The 18,932-nt window shown below is 40.5% G+C and overlaps 2 pseudogenes; one reads left to right on the top strand and one right to left on the bottom strand.

Annotated features, from left to right (window-relative positions):
- Positions 1-874: 874 nt before the first annotated feature.
- LOC114224610 (armadillo repeat-containing protein 10 pseudogene) lies at positions 875-3,016 on the bottom strand (annotated as a pseudogene).
- Positions 3,017-3,104: 88 nt separating this feature from the next.
- LOC114224609 (ATP synthase F(0) complex subunit C2, mitochondrial pseudogene) lies at positions 3,105-3,753 on the top strand (annotated as a pseudogene).
- The last annotated feature ends 15,179 nt before the right edge of the window (positions 3,754-18,932 follow it).

The raw sequence follows: 18,932 nt of genomic DNA, 5'->3' as shown, positions 1-18,932 counted from the left end.
TTATCCATAGTATCTTTCTGTACGGGCACATTGTATGGCAGTGGCTGAGTACTAGAGAGCGCCTTCTCCTAAAGTTTATATTTTGCATTGACTAGAAGTACAGATGATTGGATTTTTGGATGTTCTGTGGCTGGGTTGGCAGTTGAAACTGAGCACTCAGGATCTCATCAGTACTAGAAGAACGGTGTCATTCCTATGATAGTTCTAAACCAATGAATTCATGACATACAAATGTGGTCTTGGATCACTTCAAATGGTGACAGTGTAGCTTATGTGTACAAAGGTCACTGTCTCTTCATGTAGAGGAAATAACCAAAATATCTCAATGTAGACAGCAAAATAAATAAATGTTTTCAGTACAATTTCCAATATTCATTCGGTGTCAATAAAATGGTTCAAAATAATCTTGAAGACCATGGCAAGTTTTAGCTATATTGATGAGACATGACATTTACTGTTTAAATCCAGCTGCTGAAAGAATTCTTTTACAAGAAAGATGGAAAGTAAGAAATTTATAATGTGCATTGCTTCCAGACTGTATTACTCTTTGGACATATATGACTATCAGAATTTTGTTGTTACATCTTTTTACCTCACATCCACATCATGATGATAAACTAAAGCTCTTCTTTTCTTCTTCTTTTTTTTAAAGATTTTATTTATTTATTTATTTATTTATTTATTTATTTATTTATTTGAGAGAGAGAGAGAACAAGCCAGGGGGAGGGAGAGGGACAAGCCGACTCTGGGCTGAGTGTGGAGCCCAGTGTGGGGCTCGATCTCACAACCCCAAGATCATGACCTGATCTGAGATCAAGAGTTGGACACTCAACTGACTGAGCCACCCAGGCGCCCCTTCTTTTCTTTTTTTTTTTTAAGCTCTTATTTTCTGGGCACATTCTTCTCCATAGAGGAGGAAGAACAGTGAACCTTTAGTGAAAGTAGGTTGAGAAGCTAAATGACCTTTGATGTTGAGGCAGTTATTTATATTCTGATAGAAGCACTCAAAGAAGAGAGGCCTGGGTGGTGCCAGTGGTTAAGTGTCTGACTTTGGTTTCGTCTTGGGTCATGATCTCAGAGTGGTGATTGAGCCTTGGGTCGGACTCCAAACTCAGCGGGGAGTCTGCTTGAGACTCTCTTTCCCTCTGCCCCTCCCCCCACAAAACAAATAAAATAAATATATCTCAAAAAATGTACTCTAAGAAGAATCTTCTTTGCTAGGTGGCTATTATAAAGGGAAAGGAATGATGATGAATCCTTTAGGTACTAAGTAGTCCTCCTGCTATGGCTGAATTTCCAGACAAATTCAAAAGCAGTTTCAAACCTTGAACTTTGGTGTTTCCATTTCCCGCAAGTAACACATTGAAAAGGTCTGTAAAATAAATGTTAAGTATATGGTCATTGGTAATAGTCATGTTTGTTAACAATCCAGCCCAACCAGCTGCATAGCAGACTTAAGGGAACCAAAGACAAAATTCTCACAGACTTGATGAGTATCTTTAACTTGCTCTGATTTTTAACATTCACATTTAGGTTATTCAGTGCATTTCAAGCTTTGCCTTTAATACTGAGGTTAGGATTGTTGATTACATTCCAACAATTGGAATACCACCCAATTAACAAATTATAGCTTGGTTAGCTGAAAGGCTACATTGTTATCCAGAACAATCAAACGTTTTCAATAATTACAGAATCTTTTTTTTAGGTTTTAATAATGCCTCTATTCATAAGCATATATATATATATACACACACATATATATGTATATATATATACACACAAAATAAATGAAATACAGCACTCATCCTTGGTAAATGACTTGATTGGTTGCCAGTTTGAATAAAACATTATTTCACCAGGAAGTCTATTCCTCAGTTTTATTTTTTATTTTTTATTTTATTTAGAAATGTAAAAGACTTTATTTTTTTTATTTTTTTTTCTTTTAAAGATTTTATTTATTTATTTGAGAGAGAGAGGATGAGAGATAGAGAGCACGAGAGGGAAGAGGGTCAGAGGGAGAAGCAGACTCCCTGCTGAGCAGGGAGCCCGATGCGGGACTCGATCCCGGGACTCCAGGATCATGACCTGAGCCGAAGGCAGTTGCTTAACCAACTGAGCCACCCAGGCGCCCAAGACTTTATTTTTTTAAAGATTTTTTTTTAAATTTATTCATTTGAGACACAGATAGAGAGAGCATGAGCAGGGAGAGGCAGAGGGAGAGGGAGAGGCAGGTTCCCTGCTGAGCCAGGAGCCCAACGTGGGGCTCGACCTCAGGACCCTGGTATCATGACCCAAGCCGAAGGCGGATGCCCAACCATCTGAGCCGCTCAGGCGCCCCAAAGACTTTATTTTTTATACTTAAAATTTATATATCTAAATGTTTCTTTTTCTTTTTGCACCAAAACACAAATTTTTCATTCCCAGCTTTATTGATATATATTTTACAAATAACATTGTGGAATCTTAAGGTATGCAATGTAATGATTTGACATGTGTGTATATGTATATATATATTGTGAAATGACTACCACTAGGTTTGTTAACACATCCATTACCTCACACAGTTACCATTTTATTTTTGTGTTGAGAATATTTAAGATCTGTCCTCTTAGCCACTTTCAAGTGTACAATACAGTATTGTTAACTATAGTCACCATGTTGTACATTAGACTTGTAGAACTTATTTATCTTATAACTGAACATTTGTACCCTTTGATCAACATTTCCCCATTTTTTAAAAAAAGATTTTATTTATTTATTTATTTAGCGTGAGTCGGGGGAGGAGCAGAGGGAGAGAGAGAGAACCTCAAGCAGACTCCAAGCTGAGCGCGGAGCCCAATGTGGGGCTCAGTCTCACGACCCTGAGATCCTGACCTGAGCTGAAATCAAGAGACGGACGCTTAACCAACTGAGCTACCCAGACTCCCATCAACATTTCCCCATTTCCCTCACTCACCAACTCCTAGCAACAACCGATTTACTCTGTTTCTAAGTTCAACTTTTTTAGATTCCACATATAAGTGAGATCATACAGTATTTGTCTTTCTCTGTCAGACTTATTTCACTTAGCATAGTGCACTCAGGACTCATCCATGTTGTTACAAATGGTGGGATTTCCCTCTTTTATGGGTGAGATATATATATATATATCGCATCTTTATCCGTTCATCTGTCAACAGATACTTAGGTTGTTTTCATGTCTTGGCTATTGTAAACTGCTGCTATGAACACAGAAGTGCAGATACCTCACTCTCTATCTTCTCTGCCCTGGGAGCAGCTCTCCTGCCACAGCCCCTCATCCCCTGAAAATGTACACCTGAGCAACAGTTGTCTCCACCCCCTTCTTGGCTAGGAGCACCTCTCAGCTGTTGAGCCAACCCCTGCAGTGCTGTTAAAACCACTCGAGACCCTGACAGATGAGAGCCTCAGCAGCGTGGCTTCCCCACAGCCCCTGATGTCACTTACTCCTATGGGATCTTCCGAATCAGCGCCATTTCATGGGATATCGATGTAGCAGCCACGTTCATTGAGGCTGAGGCTGCCACGGTAGGGGTGGCTGGCTCCGGGGCTGGAATTGGGACTATGTTTGGGAGCCTCATCATTGGTTATGCCAGGAACTCCTCTCTGAAGCAACAGCTCTTCTCCTACGCCATTCTGGGCTTTGCCCTCTTGGAGGCCTTGGGGCTCTTGCCCCTGCTGGTGGCCTTTCTCATCCTCTTCGCCATGGGAGGGAGCTGTCTCCACCTCCCATAAGTCTTTCTCCCATGTTTCGTCTGCCCAGTATGTTCCTTTTCCCTGTACCTCCCCAGGCAGCCTAGGGAAAGTGGCTGGCTCAAAGTTTGACAGAGGGAAGACAAATAAATACTGTATTCATACGAAAAAAAAGAAGTGCAGAGATATTGATTTCATTTCCTATGTATATATACCCAAAAGGGAGATTAATGGATCATATGATGGTTCTGTTTTTATGTTTTTGAATAACCCCCATACTGTTTTCTACTGTGACTCTACCAATCTGCATTCCCACCAACAGTGCACAGGGGTTTCTTTTCTGTACATCCTGGCCAACACTTGTTATCTCTTGCCTTTTTGATGATGGCCCTTTTAACAGGTGGAGGTGATCTCTCACTGTGGTTTGGATTTGCGTTTCCCTGATGATTAATGATGTTGAGCACCTTTTCATGTACTTGTTAGCCATTTGTATGTCTTCTTTGGAAAAGTGTCTATTCAGTTCCTCTGCCTAGTTTTAAGTCAGATTATTTCTTTTTTGGTATTGAATGATATCAATTCCATATACATTTTTTATATTAACTCCTTATCAGATACATGATTTGCAAATATTTTATCCTACTCTGTAGATTTTCATTTTGTTGATTGTTTCTTTTGCTGTGCAGAAGCTTTTTAGTTTGATGTAGTCCTGCTTGTTTATTTTTGTTTTTGGTGTGTCCAAAAAATCTTTGCCAAGACCAATGTCAAAGATCTTTTCTGTTCTTTTCTTCTAGGAGTTTTATACTTTCAGGTCTCACATTTCAGTCTTTAATATATTTAGAATTAATTTTTGTGAGTGATGCAAGCCAGGGTTCCACTTTTCATTCTTGTGCACGTGAATATCCAGTGTTGTTAGGCTGGGACACAGTGCTGGGCTGGGTGCGGGAGGTTCCTGGGGGCTGATGCCAGGATCTCTGGACACATTCCTTATCTTTTGAGGCTTCAGTTTTTATACTGCTTAACAAAAATAATGTTTTGTAAACAACAGAACATTGTTGGCTAGCTAATCTGATATTCCAAAGGAATAGTTCATTAAAGAGATATTAGAAAATGGTTGATAATAGGCAGATGAGATATTTGGAGCCAGTGAGGAGAATTCTAAAGAAGTCTTCCTAATATATTTCTACACACGAAATTGACTGCTCTATATTCCCCGGATCACACCTAAAGTGATCACTTCCTCCTTTGTTGATTGATGTATGCATGTCTTGCTTATTTCCAAATTGGGATCTCAGGTGACTCACAATGATGATACAGACAGAGTACAATCAGAAATACTCCACGCAAGGAGAGAGACAGAAACCAAGAAGTAGTTAGTGTAGTTAGAGTAGAGGACAAAAACAAGGCCCAGAACTCCTGAATGAGGAAATCACGCTTTTTAGAGGCCAGGGCCAGTTTGGAAGTGAAATGGGTTCCAGAACTCTATTATAGTTACTAGGAGAAATGATGTTAGGTTTTTTTCCTGAATGGACTTACTTTTAGTTTTCAATTCTTAGAGAAATTTGTCACAGGAATCTTTGTCTAAGGGGCTTTAGGTACTGCCCCTTATATTATGAGTGATAGATTAACTAGTGTATTAAAAACTTTAGAGGACTTCTGTGTGTATCCTTTTTCCATGCTTTGATCTAGTGCTAATTTCTTCTCTATATCCCCAAAGCAGGGCTCATTCCAACCTTTCCTGTTCACCGGGCGCTGCCCCTAAACTATGTTGCTTCTGTCCTTATTACAAACTTTGCATTTGCACCAAATTCCAGTTTACCAACAGGAGTTAAGAATGCTGAGTCCTCAAGTGCTCGAACATTTAGCTCTGTTAGAGGAAGCTGGTGTTTGGTTGCACACAGATGAATATAACGTTGCCACTGTCATTTTCTTTTTCCTCAGCTAGTTACAGAATTGAAGTTGGGGACAATGAGTGTTTGGAAAAAATGTAGATTATGAAAAACAGGTTGATGAATATAAGGAAAATATTCAGATAATTCTGGAATGCCTTGACATAGTAACATCATAGAAATGTCTCACCTAAGTTGTTCTTTGCAGCGAAGGCAATTTCAATGATGTTAAAAAAATGTATTTGTTACCAGACCTTCACATATTTGTACTAATATCTAAAAATTAGGTCAAATTTTCTGCTAGTAGACCATCTGGTTAGCTTTTATGATTACCTGTATTTCTTAATATTTTAGTAACCACCCTCCCCAAAATAGTATATAGAATGTATGTGTAGCTATTATAATGAGAAAGCAAAACTCATAGGATGTGCTTAGAAATAAACTATTTTGTTCTTCCCACTATTCTTTTAAAATCTTTCCTGTGGCCTTGTTGCTTCCCCTGCTACAGATTATAGTTCGGGCAGAGTGTTTCTGGTCATTCCTACATAATACAGTCTCCGGATCCCTTCAACTAAAACCAAACCAAGTGAGCAGCACCACCCTCGTGTAAGAATTACTATGCCCTGCCCTGGGGCGCCTGGGTGGCGTCTGACCCTTGGTTTCAGCTCAGGTCGTGATCTCAGGGTCATGAGATCGAGCCCCATGTCGGGCTCCAAGCTCAGCCCGGAGTCTGCTCAAGATTCTCTCTCCTTCTCCCTCTGCCCCTCCCCCTTGTGCTCGCTCCCCACTCTCTCCCTCTCTCTAAAATAATAAATGACAATGCCCTGCCCAATATAATTGCTATTTCTTGAATCATCTTTTAAATCAGAATTTTACCCCCCCCCCAAATTCGGCCATGCTCCAAAAGGAAGCCTGAGGTTGGGGCAAGCAGGAGGGGCAGCTTTCTTGGGGCTTTTCCTATCTACGGCTTCTATTCTTTTCCTTCCGTCTTGCCAACCATATTTCTGACTTTTCCATGGTTGGAGTACAAGGAACGAGAAGAAATAAAGAAGCAGAAAAATTCTTATTTGGCATTGTCCTGGTAATCAGCTATGTGTGCTTTCTGTGTCTGACATTCATTTAAAACTGACTTTTTGCTGTATGGGGGCTTCAGGTGTTCTTCCTACTTTCCCCTTCCCCTCCATTAGGCTTCTTCTCCGTGTAGTCCTCTTGACAATGTAAAGCGTCTGATCCCTTATTTCACTCTTAGTACCTTGGGCAACCTGCATTGCCTTCAACTTCCCCTTTCTGGATCTTTCTTATGGGTAACCCACATCCCGAAACATTCCAGCATCCTCTGCCTGGACAAAATGTGGAGTTTAGGTCACCAGGTTCAGCGACTCACTCCTTCACTGGGCCTTTAAATCAGTTAACCGCCCATTTCTTGTACACTCGATTTTCTTAGAAAGTGTGCAATACCGGTTGATTGTGTCCTGCAACCTGCTAGGGACACGGGGATTTCTAAGATGGAGAAGAAAGGTAAGCACTATCAGGTCTCCTGAAACTTGCCTTCAGTATGTCCTTGAATCCCTTCTCAGGAGATCCGTCCTTTCATCCTACCTCCAAATGTGCAGATAGATTCTCAAACATTTTCCCATGTCTCCAAAGAACCCCCAAGCTACCCAGTCTATGTTTTCTTTCATTTGCTCTCACGTTATCTGTTGTTGGGGATACACTTCTTACCACAGTACTTGGCACTTTGGACATTTCCCTGTCCCCAAGTCCCTGGCAATCACCATTCAACTTTCTCTCTCCACCAGGAAGTTTTCTTTTGCATCACATTGCATTAAGATCTCCAGGCATTGAAGCTCCTTCCTCGTACATATAAGCAACACACAACACAGTTCGCTGTGAACAAATTTGTAAGCACTTCTTAACATTATCACTAACTTAATCCTAATATAATCTTTGGCTTTTAACATAGCAACTAATAATGGTAGCAAAAATAACAGCAGCTAACCTTTACTCAGTATTTAGAATGCTCCAGACACTGTCCTACATGCTTGTGATGTAGTAACGTATGTAATGTGCACAGCAACCTAGGAGGGAGGCACTCTGACACCCCTCAGTTTACAAAGAAGTTGATACATGAAGAGTTAAATGACTTCCCCAAAATCTGACAGCTATGATTGTGAGTCTGGAATCCACACTCTTAACCAAGGACCTGCTTCTTGGTTGTGCTAATAATAGCAGTCAAACAGCTTGTCAGTGTCTGATTATGTGTGCGTAGCATCGTACTTTGAGCTAGCACCAAGACTTCCTTGTCAACCAGGCTACTTCTCAGGTGTATGCTTTGGAGTTTTGTTTGCAGCCCTCTCGTGCGTTCCCACACCATAATTTTAAGTTTTGTGGAAACACTCCTTGGTTCCTCGTCCCCTGTCACATGGATCTCATCAACTAATCAGCTACAACTCAACTCTGTCAATTTTCTGCTGAAAAACTTTCTGTATGAAGACATCCCTCATTCTTGTGGCTGGATCAGGTCCTTCTGCTTAAAATTCATATGGCCCCATGAATTTCTTCCTAGACTTTGATACAAGAATCATTATTTTAAGGGGCCATTTTAATGCCTGTCTCATCCTCTGTATTGGATTCCAATAACAAGAGGAATTGTGCCTGCCTTGTGTACTAAGTACTGCTAAACAATGACTTCTCTTTTTTGTTTCTTTTTCATGTAAGATCCCTTCATATGGGTCCATTTCACTCCTCTTTCCCATTGTCATTAACTGATCCAGGCTTGACACTACTTTCTTGTTTTCCTTTACTTCTGGTTCATCTAATGGATTCTTTATCAGTTTTATTTGATTCATCAAGCACTTAGTCTATATGAGCCTTGACCTCAAGAAACTATAAGTCCAAAGGAAAAGACAAGTAAAAAATCCCAAGAATAATGCTGAGATGTATCTTATAGCAGAGTTTGGAGAGTTTATGAAATGGACTAACACATTAGACCCCAACAGCTATGCTGCAAAGTGTGTAGTGAATCCTCCAAATGCCCTCAGTAGTTTTCTCTAAAACATCAGGAGGAAGAAAGTAGACTTTGGAACCTATTTTAACCTATGATTGCTCTCTCTAAAAAAGTTTCTCACTACGCTGCACCCTCCTTCCTCAGGAAATCGAAATGGTGCACAAAAGCATCTCTTTCCTTTTTAGTTGTTCTTACGTGACTTAAGCACAGGTTTCAACGTTGGCCGGATGAAGCAGGTTGTTTGCAAAAACAAAAGAGGAGTCAGTGTTTTCTCAAATATAACTTCAGTCTAAAAATAGATAGTGGCTATTTTATTTGCACTTCACACCTACCAGTCCTTCTTCTTGTTTGTCAAGCCCCATTAGGCTTTCATGACACCGGAGAGATGAGTTCTGGGTGAGTGAAGGGCAAGGACTCCATGCCTCAGCCCTGACTGCTACTGCAGAGCGCGTATATCCTACCCCATCTCTAGCATTGTCAACCAGCCCCACAGGGACAAAACAGTTTTTCTTCAGGTGGCGGCCACCAGTCCCTCACTGGGTGTTTATCCTCCCCCAAATTCCTAGAGATGGGATGATGAAGGTGCCTGGGCAGGCCCCAGATCCTCTCTTGAACGTGCTTGTCTGTTATGCAGGGTCCTGGGACCTGCCTGCCTCTGCATTCGGAGTCTACAGTTGTCAAATAAGGAAATATCCTTTTGGGAAATTCAGTATTTCCTCTGCTACTCCTAAAGAATAGACTGTCCATTATCTTCATGTGAAATACAAATTAACCTGTCACAAAATTCTTCAGGCAGTATGGTCTTTGAGCCTCATAAAAATCCTGGGAATGAGACAAGGCAAAGTCATCAACTGCTTATTACATGTGAGGAAACAGGCAAAGGGAATAGAGACCCAACCTGCTCTTTCTTAGTTTTTCACCAAATGATGTCCTCAGCCACTTCCAAAGGGGATTGAGTCATATGGACATGGGCTGTCAAATTTCTTATTTCCCACCTCAAAATACCCCCTAACCCTCTCTGTTCTACCTCAGAAAAATGAGTTCATTTTCTGTTCCAAGGATGACCCCTACGCTTGTATTTGATTTGTCTTTTCCTGACTATCTCACCTTAGAGGGAAGACTTCTAACCGAGTCTAAATCTTCTGTTGTGTAAACTATAACCTTTTATCATTGTATTTTGCCCTTTTGATTTATTTCTGACAAAATGTATTTCTGGCGAACTTACTGGTGAAGGCTCTTTCATGGGCTGCTATCAATTAGGAAAGTTAACCAAGCTTGGTTCAATGTATCACACTCCTGGATCCATGTGCAAGGCAAACATTTAGTGTGCTTTCTGCAAAGCCTCGTAATGGTGAGAGGACCAGCATGGTGGTCATGAAAGGAACATCGTCTTTGCTTGGCTCTTGATTTCAATTGCTGGATCTCATTCTCTTTATAAAAAGTGTGTCATTGAGAAAATGTTATTTGTCTTACCTAGTATGTTAACCCAATATCCTAAGCTTTGTGGAAGCATGTGCTTGGGCCTTGCAGTTAGACCAGAGTGCAGTATGTTTCTGTTTGTGATCCTCTATTATGTTTGCCTCAAAATCAAATAGTCCCTGTAAACGTATCCCAGGAAAGAGAGAGCATCTGCATCGTCTCAGGCTTCTTAGGAGTTATCAAGGAAAAGAGGCTGTTTTTCTTCCCTCTTCATTCTCTAAAACATGTTTGTGAAAGAAGGCTCTCTGATCCAGGGTCAGGAAGTATACTGTTTTTACCATGTTAGGGTAGCTGATTCATTAGGCAAAGACAATGCTCAGAGGTTGGAATAATGAAATCAGGGCAATAACTACCACTTCCCCCATGTTTAAAATCCAATATGTCAAATAAGAAGATGATAATTAAATATACACACTAACTTTTACTGCCCTTCATTTCCCTTCCAGTTCATGGATCCCTGTTCCACATATTTGGTGACTACTTGAGAACCTTCTCTGTGTCAGGCACTGTACTTGAGTACAGTGTACTCTTGGGGTTTGTTTTTTGTTTTTTTTTAGGATTTTATTTATTTATTTGAGAGAGAGAGAGCGAGCCAGGGGAGGAGCAGAGGGTGAGGGATGAGCAGAGACTGACACAGGGCTGAATCCCAGGGCCCTGAAATCATGACCTGAGCTGAAATCAAGAGTTAGACACTTAGGGGCGCCTGGGTGGCTCAGTCGGTTGAGTGGCTGCCTTCGGCTCAGGTCATGATCCCGGAGTCCTGGGGTCAAGCTCCGCATCGGGCTCCCTGCTCGACGGAGAGCCTGCTTCTCCCTCTCCCTCTGCCTGCCTCTCTGCCTGCTTGTACTTTCTCTCTCTCTCTCTGTCAAATAAATAAATAAAATCTTTAAAAAAAAAAAGAGTTAGACACTTAACCTACTAAGCCACCCTGGCGCCCCTAGCTGTGTGCTCTTGAGAGTGTTATTAACTTCTCTGAGCCTCAGTTTTCTCATTTTTTAAATTAATTGTTTACTTAAGTGTAGTTGATACACAATGTTACATTAGTTTCATGTGTACAGCACAGTGATTCAACGAGTTTAAACATTATGCTGTGCTCCCTACAAGCATAGCTGCTCTCTGTCAGCATACGTTGCTATTACAACACCATTGACAATATTCCTTATGCTGTGCCTTTCATCCCTGTGACTTATTCATTCCATAACAGGAACCCTATATCTCTCACTGCCTTTCACCCATTTTGCCCATCCCCTACTCCCCTCCCCTCTGGCAACCATCCATCCACCCATCAGTTTGTTCTCTGTGTCTACAGGTCTGATTCTGCTTTTTGGTTTTTTATTCATTTTTTTAAGATTCCACATGTGAGTGAAATCATATGGTATTTGACATTCTCAGCCTGACTTGTTTCACTTAGCATAGTACCTTCTAGGTCTACCATGTTGTCAAAAATGGCATGATCTCATCCCTTTTTATGGCTGTGTAATATTCCATTGTATACATGTACCACCATCCTCCTTATCCATTCCTCTACTGATGGACTCTGAAGTTGCTTCCATATCTTAGCTATTGTAAATAATGCTGCAATAAACGTAGGGGTGTATATATGCTTTTGAATTAGTGTTTTCATTTTCTTTGTGACTGAAGGATAATAGCTACCTAGCAGAGTTATTTTTAAGATTAAATGAGAGGACGTTAATAAAGTACCTGTCACCCAGTAAATGATTAATAAATGGTAGCTTTATTAAAAATGAATCACTTTCAGTAATAGTTATCTGATCTCAAGTGTTTCCAATGAATTGATGTAATTTATTGTTTTCTTTATTTTCCCTCTGACATGTAGTTAACTTTTCAGCTAACTTTCTCTCTTGGCTTTTGTATTTGAAAGCTGCCAGGTTGTTAAGAAGCATTAAAATTGTTATCTCCCATAATCAGTTACACAGTCTGCCTAGGTAATGGGACTTAATGAGTGGATTAGACTTGTCAGCCAGCTCCCTTGAGTTCATTGTTTCCTATGGAATAATGGCAAAAGGAGCAGTAAATAGAAAGCTTTTTTTAAAAAAGTTTCTGTGAGATAGAAAAAGCCTAAAACACAAGCATGGCTTCAAAGAGATTGAAACATGACCTAGCTATAAATAGATATTTGCAGAATCAATCTAGGATAATAAAATGAACACACAGTTTTTGTTCTAAAGTGCCAGAGTTATTTTGCCCAGTGCCAACAGAAAAAAGAAGCAAAATAGTCAAACATAATTATGAGTAGAAAATGAATCCAATAGAAATATTTCCAGTCTGAAAACAGTAATAATGCATTCATGTCCAAGGGGGCATATAATTTAGGGAACCAGATTTTGCTGGGAGAATTCTTACAGTGATTTAGATGTAGGATTTTTCTCTGAAGTCTTCCAAAATTTTAAGTGTTACTAAATACCTGGCATTTGTCTTGGTAATGTAGGGGAGGAAAATAATTTTTCTTCTACCCTTCTTGGTTCTTGAATGAGACCCCTCCCCCATGGTAATAAAAGACAGATTAATGGGAGAAAAACACACTGAAGTTTAATAACGTTTATACCTCCTGTATACATGAGAGCGACCCAGGAAAACTTGAGTAACTCCCTGAAATGACCCAAGCCTTAAATACCATCTCCAGCTAAAGACAAATGAAAGGGATAGAGAGGCAGTTATGAGAAGTTATCAGAAAAGCCCAATAAACAACGGTATGATTGTTATACAGATTTAAGTTGTTATCTTCTCCATTGATGACAGTTTCCAGAGATTTACAGTCATCCTCTTCTTCCTGGTATAGAGAGGGATACAGCCTTACAAATGGAGATTTGCCTTATACATATACATGTCTTTTACATAAGGGTAACTTCTACCTGGTTTTCTGAGCTTCTCCTGTGTCTGCTTTTTAAAAACAACCAGTCTTGGGGTTCCTGGGTGGCTCAGTCAGTTAGGCATCTGACTCTTGATTTCAGCTCAGGTCATGATCTCAGGGACCTGGGATTGAGCCCTGCATTCGGCTTTGTTCTCAGCAGGGAGTCTGCTTGTCTCCTTCTACCTCTGTTCCTCCCCCTGCGTGGTTTATCGCTTTCTCTAAAATAAATAAATAAATAAATCTTAAAAAAAAAAAAAGTCTTGGGACACCTAAGTGGCTCAGTCAGTTGAGCATCCAACTCTTGATCTCAGCTCAGGTCTTGATCTCATAGTCACGAGTCCAAGCCCCATGTTGGGCATGGAGCCTACTTAAAAAAAATATTAGCCAGCCTAAAATAATCCTAACGCCAAAGGAGAATGTTTTGTAGTGGCAAATTTTGCTCCCTTCAGTAACATGACCTGAAAATGTGACCTTTACTCTCATTCAGGAAACTTGAGGATAGGAGTAAAAGTTTGTAATGAATGTGGAGGTTAGGATGGTCACAGGACAGTGAAACTTCGAGGCTCAAATGGTAGTAAGTATGGGAGACTATAGAACAATGGAAAAGGTATGAACTCTGGAGCTAGGTGTTGGTGTAATGGCTCTGTTTTGTATGTACTAGGTATTTGACCTAACTTCTCTGTGCTCTGGTCTTTTTTAATCCTTGAAATATTATGTTCAGCAATTTCATGTTTGAGCCAAGTAGTAGCTACCCTAAAGGTAGGTTATTGAGGGATTGAGTAAATTGGCATGAAGTGATTAAAATAGTGTGTGAAAGATAGTAAGTCCTATCTCAATATTATTATAACCAGGTCATCTAGTGAAGCAAAAGTCTCTTGGCTGGCCGGTGACGATTTACTGCCCTAGTTGAGAGTTCACCCTGAAGCCTACAGGTCAGCCCTATGGAAAGGGAAGCTATAAAAGATGATTCCTACTGAATCAGATAGATCACATTTTTCACTCCCTCTCTGTTTGGTCAGAATCATGACAGTAGGCATAATGCACCTACTAGAATTTACTACACGATAGATTTGGAGCTATCAATAAAAGAATGCATTTTTTTTCAGTTGTTTATACTGGGAGAATTAACCTCTAGACCTGGTTTGCTACTTTTATGCAATTTGCTTTTTCCCACCATCTTGAAACATTTTTAGTCCCACGTTTGAAATTATATCTATAAACTTAGGTCTCCAAAATATGTGCATCTGTCACCCGAGTTCTCTCCTGAATTCAGATGTTCATGTACAAAGGTCTACTCCACATCTCAACATAGATGTCTAATTGGCATCTCAAACTTGTATCCAAAACTAACCCTCCAATTCCTTCTGTAAACCTTCTCGAGCTCATTAAATGCCAACTCCATGTTTCCACGTGCTTAGGCAGAAAAATATTGGTGTCATTCTTGGTTTCTCTCATTCTCTCACACCTCATACTAAATCTGACATATTTTACCACCTGTGCATTCAAAATAAATCTGGATTCTGACCACTTCTCACCAACTACACCACTGACATCCTTGTCTAAATCACCACTTATGAACATGTGTGGTAACCCCCTAGCTGCTTTTTCTCCTGTTCTCATCCTACAGAACAAAGGATCCTTTGAAAACATAAAACAGCTCATGCCACATCTTTACTTTCAATTCCCCAATGGCTTCTGTCTCATTCAGAACAAACTCCAATGTCCTTACTATGTTCTCATAGTATCCCATGGTATGTTCTCATGGCATCATGGTATCTGGCCCCCATTGACCTCTCTGACTTTATCTCTTACCACTGTCCCTCTTGTTCATCTCACTCCAGCTGCAGTGGCCTCCTTCCTGTTCCTCAAACATGTCTACCTATTTCCTTTCTCAAAGATTTTGCTTTACACTTATTTTCATCTGGAATGCTTTTCCTCGGGATACTTGCGAGGATTAAACTATCAGTGTATTCAGGTCTCTTACCAAATGTTATCTTATCAGAGAGACTTTATCCACCTCATGAAAAATAGTAGTCCCTGTAGGTACTACTAGCCTTGTTATTCTGCTTTGTTTTTCTTCAGAGCACTTATCAATCTGACATGTTATTGTGCGCATTTGCTTATTTTTAAATTGCTTATGCACCACGTATTTATATGTATTAATATATTGTATGTGTAGGTTTTTGATTACTTTTTATAACCAGAGATGGTTTTTACAAATGAAATAACATTTCAATTAAACAAAACATTGCAAAATATTGATATTTGATAAAAAGTTGCCTTGTATAATTTCTGTAAATTATACTCGTTCTGAAAAAGGTGTAATGCCCTAATGATAAAAAGATTTCTAAACAAAAAAGAGAGAGAGAGAGAGAGAGAGAGAGAACCAATTCTGCAACAACTTGATATTGGACTTCTGGCCTCCAGAACTGGGAGACACCAAGTTTCTGTGGTTTAAGCTACTCAGTTTATGGTACTTTGTTAAGGCAGCCTTAGCAAACTAATACAGTGTTTTTTATCATGATGAGAAAATTCCCTTTTATTCTTGTTTTTGAGTCTTTTTATCATGTGGCCAAGAACACAACTCCCTTAGGGATAGTAACAGTTGCTTTGGTGCTCACTTCCCAGTTACATTCTGAATGGCCAAGAGGCATACCATTTGCCATGGTTATGTTTTTCCCTTATTTTTGTTAGGAGACTTTACTTTTCAGAAGAGACTTAGGTTCACAGCAAAATGGAGCAGAAGGGACAGAGATTTCCTATATACCCTCTGCCCCCACACATGCATTGACTCTCCCATTATCAACGTCCTCACCAGAGTGGCATGTTTATTACAATTGAGCGGCCTACAGTGGCACATCATTATCAACCAGAGTTCGTAGTTTGTCAGGTTTCACTTGTGGTATTGTACATTCTGTGGGTTTGGACAAATTGATAATGACATGACATCTACCATTAGAGTATCATACAGAGTAGTTTCACTCTCCTACCCTGACAGTCTTCTTTCTGTCTTATTTATCTCTTCCACCCCCAACCTCTTGCTACCCCTAATCTTTTTATGGTCTCAGTTTTACCTTTTCCAGAATGTCCTATAGTTGGAATCATACACTATAGCTTTTTCACATAGTAATATACACTTAAGACTCCTTGCCTTTTCATGGCTTGATAAGCTTAATTCTTTTCAGTGCTGAATAATAATGCATTGTCTGGATGAACCACAGTTTGTTTATCCATTCACCTACTGAAGGACATCTTGGTAGCTTCCAAGTTTTGCCAATTATGAATAAAGCTACTATAAACATCTGTGTGCAGGTTTTCATGTGGACATAAGTTTTCAACTCCTTTGGGTAAATACCAGGGAGCAGGATTCCTGGATCATATGGTAAACATATGTCTAGCTTTGTAGGAAACTGCCAAACTTCCAAAGGGGCTGTGCCGTTTTACATTCCCACCAGCAATGAAAGAGAATTCTTGTGGTTCCACATCCTTGCCAGTATTTGCTCTAGTCAGTGGTCCAAGTTTTAGTCACTTTAATAGGCGTATGATGGTATCTTGTTGTTTGAATTTGCATTTCCCTGGTGATGTATGATGATATATGGTGTGAAACAGGTTTTCATGTACTTATTTGCCATTTGCATATCTTTTTCAATGAGGTGCTCTTACAGTCATTGGTCCCTTTTTAAATTTTGCTTTCTTATTGGGGGGTTTTAAGAGTTCTTGGGGTATTTTGGATAACATTCTTTATCAGATATGTCTTGTGAAAATATTTTCTCCCAGTCTCTAGCTTGTCATTTTCTGTTGACAGTGTCTTCCTCAGAGCAGAAAATTTTATTTTTAATTTTAATTTCAGCGAGGTCTAGCTTATCAATTCTTTATTTCATGGTTTGTGCCTTTGGTGTTGTATCTGAAAATCATTGTCCTGCCCAAGGTCATCTAGGTTTTCTTCTATGTTATCTTATAGAAGTTTTATAGTTTTGTGTTCTACGTTTAAGTCTGTGATCCATTTTCAGTTCAGTTTTGTGACGGGAATAAGGTCTATGTCTAGATTCATATTTTGTATGTGGATGTCCAGTTGTTTCAGCACTATTTGTTGAAAAGACCATCTTTGCTCCATTGTATTGCTTTTTCTCCTTTATCAAGGATTAGTTGACTATAGTGATGTGGGTCTGTTTCTGGCCTCTATTTGATTCCATTTGTCTATTCTTTTACCAATGCCACATTATATTTTTTAAAGATTTTAAAAATTTATTTATTTGAGAGAGAGAGAACACAAGCAGGTGAGGGGCAGAGGGGAAAGCAGACTCCCCAGTGAACAAGGAGCCTGACCTGGGGCTTGATCCCAGGAGATCGTGACCTGAGCCGAAGGCAGACACTCAACTGCCTGAGCCACCCAGGCGCCCCAGTGCCACATTATCTTGATTACTGTAGCAGGTATATATATACCTTCTACTGTTGCTTCCCCAAGTAGATGGGATTACCTCTGGAATCACAGTTTTACTGGGCTGGAGCCAGATTGTAAGGCTGTTGATGGGTCCACAGTGGACTCTGCATTTGGCAGGCCTATTGCTAGAGGCTCTGGCAGGCAAAGACCTGTCTGTTCTTTGGGTAGATGGAATGGCCTACGGAACCTTGTTCAGTAGGGTGGTACTGGGACAAGGGTCAACTTCAGTGTTCACATTTGGGTCCTCAGACGATGGGCCTATTACCAGTTGTATAGATGGAGAGGCTCCTGCCAGGTCCCCGGGTATGCTTTTGCTGGATCACTGGGTGAGTCCCTGGACAGGCAGAATTTTTTTTACAGACTATGGCTGGAAGGGGCTGTGGCCTAGTTATAGGGCCATTAAAACTAGGATCTCCAGGGACACAGCCACTGGGTCCCATGGCTGGCAAGATTGTTCGTGGACTGCTGCTAGAAGGATCTGAAGCTGGGTATAGGGCACTGTTAGAATCTCCAGTGGCACAGACAGGATTGTCTCCTGCCAGGACTCTGGGTAGGCAGGGCTACTTATGGACTACAACTGGGATGGGCTAGAGCCCAGTTATAGAGCTCTTTCATAATCTACAGTTAGACCAAGTTTGGCAGGCTTGCCTTCAAGTGTTCCCAGACTATGCCTGGAACAGGCTGGACCTGAGTCATAGGCCACTTCAATGTCCACAGCCAGGACCATGTCTGTGGGCCTTTTACCTGAGAAGCCAATGGATGTGACAGGTTCCTTGGTATATGGTGCTGTTGGCAGAACCAAGGACAAATGCGGGTGTAGCTGAACCCACAACAGGCATGGAACTGTTTCTGGATCTGTAGCCAGGACCACATTTGGCACATCAGCCACCTGGGTGTGGGCCTGCCTTCTCAAAATGGCTTTCCCTGGTCTTGAACTCTACCAGGGATTTACAACTTCCTACCTGGATCCCCAGGCTCCCATAAAGGCACTTTTGTCAGTGAATGGCTGCTAAATTATTGTTACTGATGGGGGATATGAACAGAGGACCTCTTATTCTACCATCTCATTGATGTCACTCCTGATATCTTTAAAAAAATTTTTTAAGTAAGCTCCATGCCCAGTGCAGAGCCCAACACGGAGCTTGAACTCAAGACCCTGAGATCAAGACTTGAGCCGAGATTAAGAGTCAGATGCTTGGGACGCCTGGGTGGCTCAGTCGGTTAAGCGTCTGCCTTTGGCTCAGGTCATGATCCCAGGGTCCTGGGATCGAGTCCTTCATCAGGTTCCTTGCTCAGCAGAGAGCCTGCTTCTCCCTCTGCCTGCTGCTCCCCCTGTTTGCACTCTCTCTCTCTCTGACAAATAAATAAATAAAATCTTAAAAAGGAAAAACAATGCTTGTTTATGTAATCAATTTAATAAATAAATTTAATGTATTTTACAGAGTTGTGCAACCATTACCACAACTTAATTCCAGAACATTTTCACCATCCCCAAAAGAAACCCCATACCTATTAGTAATTATCCCATCTCCCCAT

Source organism: Eumetopias jubatus, unplaced genomic scaffold, assembly GCF_037043125.1.
Source record: "Eumetopias jubatus isolate StellerSeaLion01/CBP00866 unplaced genomic scaffold, mEumJub1_p1.0 scaffold_11, whole genome shotgun sequence".
NCBI lineage: Eukaryota > Metazoa > Chordata > Mammalia > Carnivora > Otariidae > Eumetopias > Eumetopias jubatus.
The sequence above is the reverse complement of the archived record's forward strand: the minus strand, read 5'-3'. Positions and strand labels throughout refer to the sequence as shown.